Source organism: Heterodontus francisci, chromosome 21 (genome assembly GCF_036365525.1).
Source record: "Heterodontus francisci isolate sHetFra1 chromosome 21, sHetFra1.hap1, whole genome shotgun sequence".
In the NCBI taxonomy this organism is placed as follows: domain Eukaryota; kingdom Metazoa; phylum Chordata; class Chondrichthyes; order Heterodontiformes; family Heterodontidae; genus Heterodontus; species Heterodontus francisci.
In genome coordinates, this window is record NC_090391.1 from 70,322,286 (window position 1) to 70,330,376 (window position 8,091).

General features: G+C 41.9%; 1 pseudogene; it reads left to right on the plus strand.

Annotated features, from left to right (window-relative positions):
• Positions 1 to 5,187: 5,187 nt before the first annotated feature.
• On the plus strand, positions 5,188 to 7,878 carry LOC137381220 (probable G-protein coupled receptor 139; annotated as a pseudogene).
• Positions 7,879 to 8,091: the final 213 nt, after the last annotated feature.

Below are 8,091 nucleotides of genomic sequence, written 5' to 3' on the forward strand. Positions count from 1 at the left end.
GAAATGTGATAATTCACATGATAAACTAGCCATGTTGGTTTCTTTTTATTCTTTCAGTGCTTTCTGAAGAAAGTCACAACAGCAACAACAAAAAGGGCTGAAAAATCTGGCCTAAATAATTGAACGCTGTAGCATGAGGTCTCCAAGCCTGTTCTACTTCGAATCCACTGGTGCTGCAAACTGACCTCGTGGTAGCGAGACTGCAAGCAATCAAGTTTGTGGCCTGCAGAAATTCTATCTCTTCAAGAGAATCCTGACAGCCACTTCAGCACGTGATTCTGACTGTTGAACTTAGCTCAGCTGCACTTCAGGACTGAAGGCGCCTTTTTCATAAAGTCTGCAACGTGGCTTTTCGAGAACGAGCCATGTGACTTATGAACTATTATTTTTAATATAAGCTGTAAAAGTGCACTATTCTATTCAACTGTACTTTCCTTAAGTGGTTTGTGTATGTCGCTGTGTGAGTGAGTGCCGTAGCGTTAGATTTCAGGGTAAGTTTTGAATGACAATCCAGAGGTTGTGCATTCATGCAATGCAGGACATGTGAAGAGCAGTTATGGTCTTCGAACAGGAGCTGAAATGCTCACATGTAGCTTGTATATTCGAACAGGAATCACAAGAAAAATAATAATGTACAATGGACACATTGATGGACTGATAACAAAATGCTGCTAATGAGCCAATGTTGCAAATGATTTATCAATTGAGTATGTATAGCTGCTTGTTCTAATCGTGATTAAGAGCAGCTGATACTAATTGTGGAAAGATAAGGGTACTTATGGATGTACAAGTTCAAACCTGGAGAGGGGGACAGGGAGCTGGACTCTCGAAGGGAAATGTAGTCTGCACTTATGCTGCATGGATTATTGTGAATAAACTTATGTGGAAGTAAGACCAGTTGCTGATTTATCCTTTGACAGATGCACTTTTACCAAATTAACATAATGGTCCTGCATTTTGCACCTTCCCAGGATCAGATCTTGTAATTGCGATGTTTCATGCTCCTTTGTTGATCTCTGTCAGGGCGAGGGATTTGTCTGACTTCAGGCCGTGCAGGGCAGGTGAACGAAATATTCTATGAGGCGATGAGTCCCTCCTTCAGGGAAATTCAAACGATCAAGGAACCTACTCACCGCAAAGTAAAACTCTGCAATAATTGTAATTATCGTGTGGGATAGGCAGAAGGGCGTGGGTTGCTTTTGCTGGAAGATTTGCCTTGAAGATTTTTGGGGGCTTTGTTGAATGCCAAGTTCGGAAGTGTAGAACTGATCCATCCTGATATTGTGAGAAATCGAACATAAAATCACATAAATATTTGGGAACAACATGTAAAATTAGGAGGGAAAATAGACCTTCTCGAGAAGGGAAGCGAAATTATTGAAATAGGAAGATATTTGTACTGACAAAGGATTGAATCTGATTCACCAGTGAATCCACGTCTTTAGTTTCTGTTTGTTATAAATGTGAAATCTGTGACAGCTTTGCATTTACAGCCAACTGACATAGTCCTCGGGGTTAGAGGTTTCTTGCTGCTGTGTTTAGGTGACCCAGAAGATACAATGATATCCTGGGGCTGGAATTGTATTACTTACTTTCCGTGGAACTCTGCAATCTGTTGTCAATCACTTCCAGAACTCTGAGTAAGAGCTGTGCTGCTAACAGCTTCCTCCATCACCTACCAACTGGACACTCGAGCTGCAGTTCCATCAACAAGAAGGCAAGGTTGGCCCTCCCATTAGCCCGAACCCCCGCACACCCATTCTGCATTCCCCCTGTTACTCGGATGTCTCTGCATGTAGTAGGAAGAGATGGTTCATCGAATTCTCAAGATTAAGCCTTGAATACCCCAAGGTTCGAGACACAGCAACATAACTATCCATATTGTGCCGTCCCCTTTAAAACATGTAACTAAGCATTGATCTGGAATTGAAGAGCCTGGATCAGATCCAATGACCCCTCCTCTTGTCCATATATAATTGAACTCTGTCTATTTTCCTTGTTCTCCTGATCATTACAATGTATCTATTCGAAATTATCAGAGTCAATCATGAAGCTCGTGGCTTGTTTCAACAAATAGACCAACAATGTTTTATACTTAACCCAACTACCGTGTGATTTGCCTCTTTCAATTATTCGGTCAAAGATTGAGGCCAGGATGAGATGAAATTTTCTCTGGATGAATGACGGACAAACTGAAACTGTCTTCTTTCATTCCCACAAAAAACACCGCATTTTTTGCATTGTTTGCATCAGATTTCGGCTGATGAAAGGCAACTAAAAATCGCAATACACAGTTGCCATGAAATGCCCTTGTTCAACAAGAGAGAATCTAACCACCTCCCCTTGATATTAACCGTCGTGGTCACTCCCCAATTACCACATTATTAATTTCACAGGCATTACCTTTGATCAGAAATTTAACTGGGCCAGCCAAATAAATATTGTTGCTCCAGAGAAGATCAGATGCTGGGATTTAGGCAACAAATAACTCACTGACTTTTACATCCGCCATCTACAAGGCATAAGTCAGGAATAATGGAATACACTCCACTTTCCTGGTTCTGTGCTGCCGCCAACAAAACTCAAGCGCCTCAGTAGGATCCAAGCAAATGGGCTTACTTGATGTGCCTCCGATGCACCATACTAACACTTAACGCCTTCCACCACCAGCACACAGTGGCTGGAAGTGTGCACCGTACATAACATCACACCGCAGAAAGTTACTAAATTTATTTCGACAGCTCCTTTCAAGCACGAGACAGCTAACACCTAAAAGGATAAGGGTGGCAGACGCATGGAAACATGAACACCTGAATGTTCCCTCCAAGACACAGACATCCTGAGTTGGAACGACATCGTCATTTCTTCATTATTGCTTGGTCAAAATCCTGGAACTTCCTTTCTAATTGTACTGCGGGTGTACCTAAAGCAGATGGAGTCCAGCGTTTCAGGAAGGTGGCTCTCCACCACGTTCCCAAGAGAAGCTAAAGATGGTTAACTAATCCCAGCCTCGCCAGCAATGCCTACATTCAAGGAGCAAGAAGGAACTGCCTTCACCTTGCTACCTCAGTCTCTGTCCAGATGTGTGTTAATTGATGCCCGTCCCGGTCCTGAGCTCAGCACAGTCTCTACTGTTTATGAATAAGCGGTCTCCCAATTAACATGGTGATGAGGAGGAATTTCTTCTCTTGAAAGTGCCATCACATTTAGAACTCACTCACCCAGAAGTCGGTGGAGTCTGGATCATTAAATATATTTAAGGCTGATTTAGACTGACTTTTCATTTACGAGGGAGTGAAGACTTACTGTTGTCTGGCAGGAAATTGGAATTACAGCCATGTTCAGATCAGCCATTATGGTATTGAATGGCAGAACATGATCTCGGGGCTGAATGGCCTCCTCCCACTTTTATTTCTAATGACCTTATCATCATAGGTGAAAGGAAATCTGTTGCAACTCTTGCACTTTCATGGAAAGGAGCTGCGGGCAAGCAAACCACATCTTCGATGTGACGGAAGAATGAATACAGATATTTTGTAGCGATTTTAGTTGGCATTGGGGAAAATGGAGGAGGATGATGTGTTGAAGCTGGAGGCGGTTGGAATGGAAAGTGAGAATAAGTGAATTAATATCATGGTTATGGAAGGTAGGGAAGGAGGCGAGGACAGTCTCTCCGGTAATGGAACAGATAAAGCTGAGGCTTCTGCAAAACTAATGTGAGGAATGTACGGTTAATGTGAAATGAAGAGATTGCAGAAGCTCTGGTATGAAAGATGACATCGTTTAAACAAACAAAAGGCGATGAGGAAACAGAGAGAATGGAAGTTATTATTAATGCAAAGTGGAGTTGGAGGAGGTGTGGTCAAGATAACTGTGGAAGTTGGTGGATCGTAGTAAATATTGATGCAAAGTCTGTCCACTTATAATGAGGGAGGAAATTCGTGGAAGAGAAGTGAGGAGTGACAGATGGACCGTTTTCAGGCGAGGGAGGTTCAGATATTTAAATGCAAATTTGATTAATTCTTCGAGCTCGATGTGAACAAGGGTTTGTCACAGCCACAATCATCGATGTATCGGATAAAGAGGTTGAAAAGGGAAACAGAGTAGCTCGGACAATGTGAGGGAGAGAACAATATTGAAAATCCTGCAATTGTGTCCAGTGCTGGGCACCACACCTTGAGGAACAATGCATAGACTTTATCAGGGGTGCAGAAAATGTTCAAGAGAAAATGCCAGGGTTGACAGATGTTTTATGCCGATCAATTAGAGAATCGGGGTTGTTCTCCTTCAAGAGGAAATTGAGAGAGAGTTTGATAGAGTTGTTCCAAACCATGGGCTGTTTAAACAGAGCAGATAGAGAGAAACTGTTCTCATTGACAAACCTGGCCAAAACCAAATTACACAGGTTTAAGGGATTGACAAAAGAATCAATGGCGACATGAGGGAAAACGTATGTTTCCAAAGCACGTGTTTAGGATATGATATGAACTGTCTGAGAGTGTCGTGAAGCCAAAATCAATCCGAAACGAACTGAATGAACAACGGAAGAGAAAAAAACAGTGCAGGTCCGTGAGGAGGAGATGTAGGAGTGAGATGAGCTGAGCTGCCCGTGCAGAGAGCCGACATGGTCAAGACAGACCAAATGGACAACTGCTGTGTTGCAACCATTCTATACTCCTTTTTATTTGAATATACGAATTTTTGAACGGAATTTCACAGATAAAGAGAATAGTATGGGCGAACATCCGTTATAGGCTTCTCTCACGTTAGGAATTTAATTTCTGAATGGTCATGCAGACTGGAGACCATCACTAAAACAACATGACATCCACAGTCTGGACTCATGATTTTTCTAGGACTGCCTTTATTTTTGTTTAACCCAGCTTCCAGTAATGATTAGTTGCATATTGTGATCAGATTTGTCCAGTCTAGTGGTTGGGGGTGGGGGTGGGGATGGGTCCACTTCAATTTTAGTGGAAAATATATTCAATCAACAGGGGATTAACACAGCTGTCGTAATCTGTTTGTTCAAAGATTAAGAAAAACTGTTTGAACAATTTTGCAACCTCAGTATCCCCATCGAGATCCGGGAGGGTATAAAGTTAATGCACCGGGAATGTGTCACCTCAGAATTTATTTCAGAGATATTATCTGCAGAACGAACAGACCGATCACTCCAAGCAAAAAATGCACCGACCAATTGAATGGGTCAGGAAAATATTCTATGTGATCCTTGCTGTAATTGGCGTTCCTGGTAAGTATCTACAACCAATGAGGTTTTGTAAATCTGTGTAAGAGCTGGTGTCTTCCATTACCATGTGAATAATAATATTAAATGCGATCGAATGGTTACAGTTACACAGACACACACTCAATAATATAATTGCAACCATTTCCTGAATTATCTGTGCAGTTTTAATCTGTTGTCTCAACTGTTTCCAGCTCAAGACACTCTGCATTGTAAATTTATTGAATTATGTGGAATGTTGTGTTCTGTAGAATCACAGCTCAAAGCAGGAAAATCTCAGAGGGGAAGGATTACTGCAATTATCTGTTAATGCAGTATTATAGTGTATGTGTGCACTAACTGGAGTGGAGCACCTCACCTCAGCGATCATGTATAACTGGGAGTCTCTGTCACTCTGGAATTGCCTGATTGTGGCTGACTAACTGGTGTGAACAATGTAACACGAGGGACCATGTATTTCCTGGAGTATCTGTCATTGTATTCAGTGCGGGTCCCCATCTTACTGTTACTCTCAGTCGAGTTGTTGAAAGCACCATCAGGTGCTGATTAATTTCCTTCCCGAGTACAGTCCTGAGAAGCGTTTGGTCACAAGTGCACTGCAATAATAAATAATCCTCTTCAATATTACCAAAAACACTGATGACTGTGACTTGTTAATAGACAACTTATTGATTTTGCAACACAGAATCTGGGCATTCGGTACAACTAGATTAGGACTGTCTTCCTGCTCTGCACGAGCCTCTCTTCATTCCAGCTCATCTAATCCTGTCAGCATGTCATTGCAATCCTGTCTCCATCATGTACTAACCTCGCTTCTTCTTATTTTTTTCTTCCCTTGCAATTACTCCAAGAGGTGTCAATTACACGTTCTCAACAGTGCAAGTAAATAGGTCTCTCTTGAATTCCATCGTGTATTTATTGATGACCATCTTATTTTGAGGAAATGCAGAACTGGTCACCAGCAAAGGTGGGAATATCAGGTCCACGTTTTCCCTCTCTAACCATTTTTTAAATTTCAAAGGCCTCTATTAGTTCAACACTCATCCTTCTCTTATCGACATAATGGAGCCACAACAGAAATCCCAATAACTATAATCTCCCTGCTATTATTAGGTTTGTGAAGAATACGTGCTCCTGCTGGTTACGCTGGATATTTTTATCATGCGTCGTCCAGAGGAGTACACATTATTTATGTGTTCATTCACCACCTTTCTAATATATAATTATGACACTTTTCTTTTAATGATATTCCTGTAGAAATGAAAGCCCATGCTCTGATCACATTTGCATTGACTCAGAAAATTCCCTTTTCAATTTAACTCATTTAGACATCAAAGGGCGTGGTCAAAGACGTATTAGTGTCTCCTATCCGAGGGTGTGGTTCGAATCAGGGAGGAATTTCTACGACCCCAGGGGGTGATTCGAGTCCTGGATGGGTTCCTGCACTGGGAGCGGTTGGAGACCGGGTGCAGTTCTCCATTCTGCCCATTCTTGGGCTCTAAAATGTTGTATTTAACTAGTAGAATAGCGTCCGGTGAACGGGCTGCTGTACCTCCCCGTCCAGGATTTGTTAAATCTGGAAGTGCTGGGGTTGGAAGCAGGTTAATGTGATGGACCCGATCTGACCAGATTCCAATCCACACAGTTTTGGTGCTAAAACCCTTCCTGCCAGGGTTGTGGAGCGGAGAATGTTTTCAGTAATTTACAGCCACTTTTCCCTTCTCTCCTTTACAGTTAATTTAGTCTCAATTGTGATCCTGTCCAAGGGAAATTGCGGACTCTCCAGCTGCACCACCCGTTACCTGGTGGCCATGTCAACGGCGGATCTACTGGTCATTATCACTGAGATCATACTCTGGAGAATCAATGATTATTACTTCCCATTAAATTTCCTGGATCTCACCTTTGTGTGTCGCCCTCTCTATGTCCTGATCCGTGCAGCCATCGACTGTTCCGTTTGGTTCACCATCACTTTCACATTTGATCGATTTGTCGCCATTTGTTGCCAGAAGCTGAAATCGAAATATTGCACCAGGAAAACTGCAACTGTGGTTCTAACAACAACTGGCATTTTGTTCTGTCTAAAAAATATTCCCACCTACTTTCGATATCAACCTTGACGGGTAATCAACTATGTCGAATGGCGTTGTTCTAATAAGCGAAGTTATTTTACTGATCCTCGATGGATTGGATTTAGAATGTTTGAAAAAGCTTTAACACCATTATTACCATTCATTTTAATTCTGTTACTGAACGCTCTGACGTTCAGGCACATTTTAGTGACCAGTCGAGTTCGTCAGTGACTGAGGGGTCAGAGCAAGAAAGATATTCACAGTGACTCTGAAATGGAGAGAAGAAGGAAGTCTATGATTTTACTCTTCACCATATCGGGCAGCTTCATAGTTCTGTGGCTGGTGTATGTGTTATATATTTTTGGTATTGGTCATTTCTTAGATGATGATTCTTTTCATATCTTTGCAAATGTCGCATATATGCTGCGGAATTTAAGTTGCTGTACAAACACATTCATTTATGTGGCCACTCAGTCCGAGTTCAGAGAGCAGTTAAAGAGCGTGGTGAAATATCCAGTCACATCAATTATTAAATTAATTAATAAACAAAGCAACTGAGACCATCTTAAAGATCCAGTGGTTAATGGACCAGAGGTGACCACTGGAGCTCCAGAAGAATATAGCCTGTTGGAGTAAAGACAAACACGAGAGCTGTTAGTGACGGGAAGAGGGGTTCGAGAGCTGAGGATCATAAGTGAATTAGCAGGAACCAAAAAAGATAATGAGCTGTGAGCAAAGGGGAAGAGATGAACTTCGTAAATAGTCAGGAGG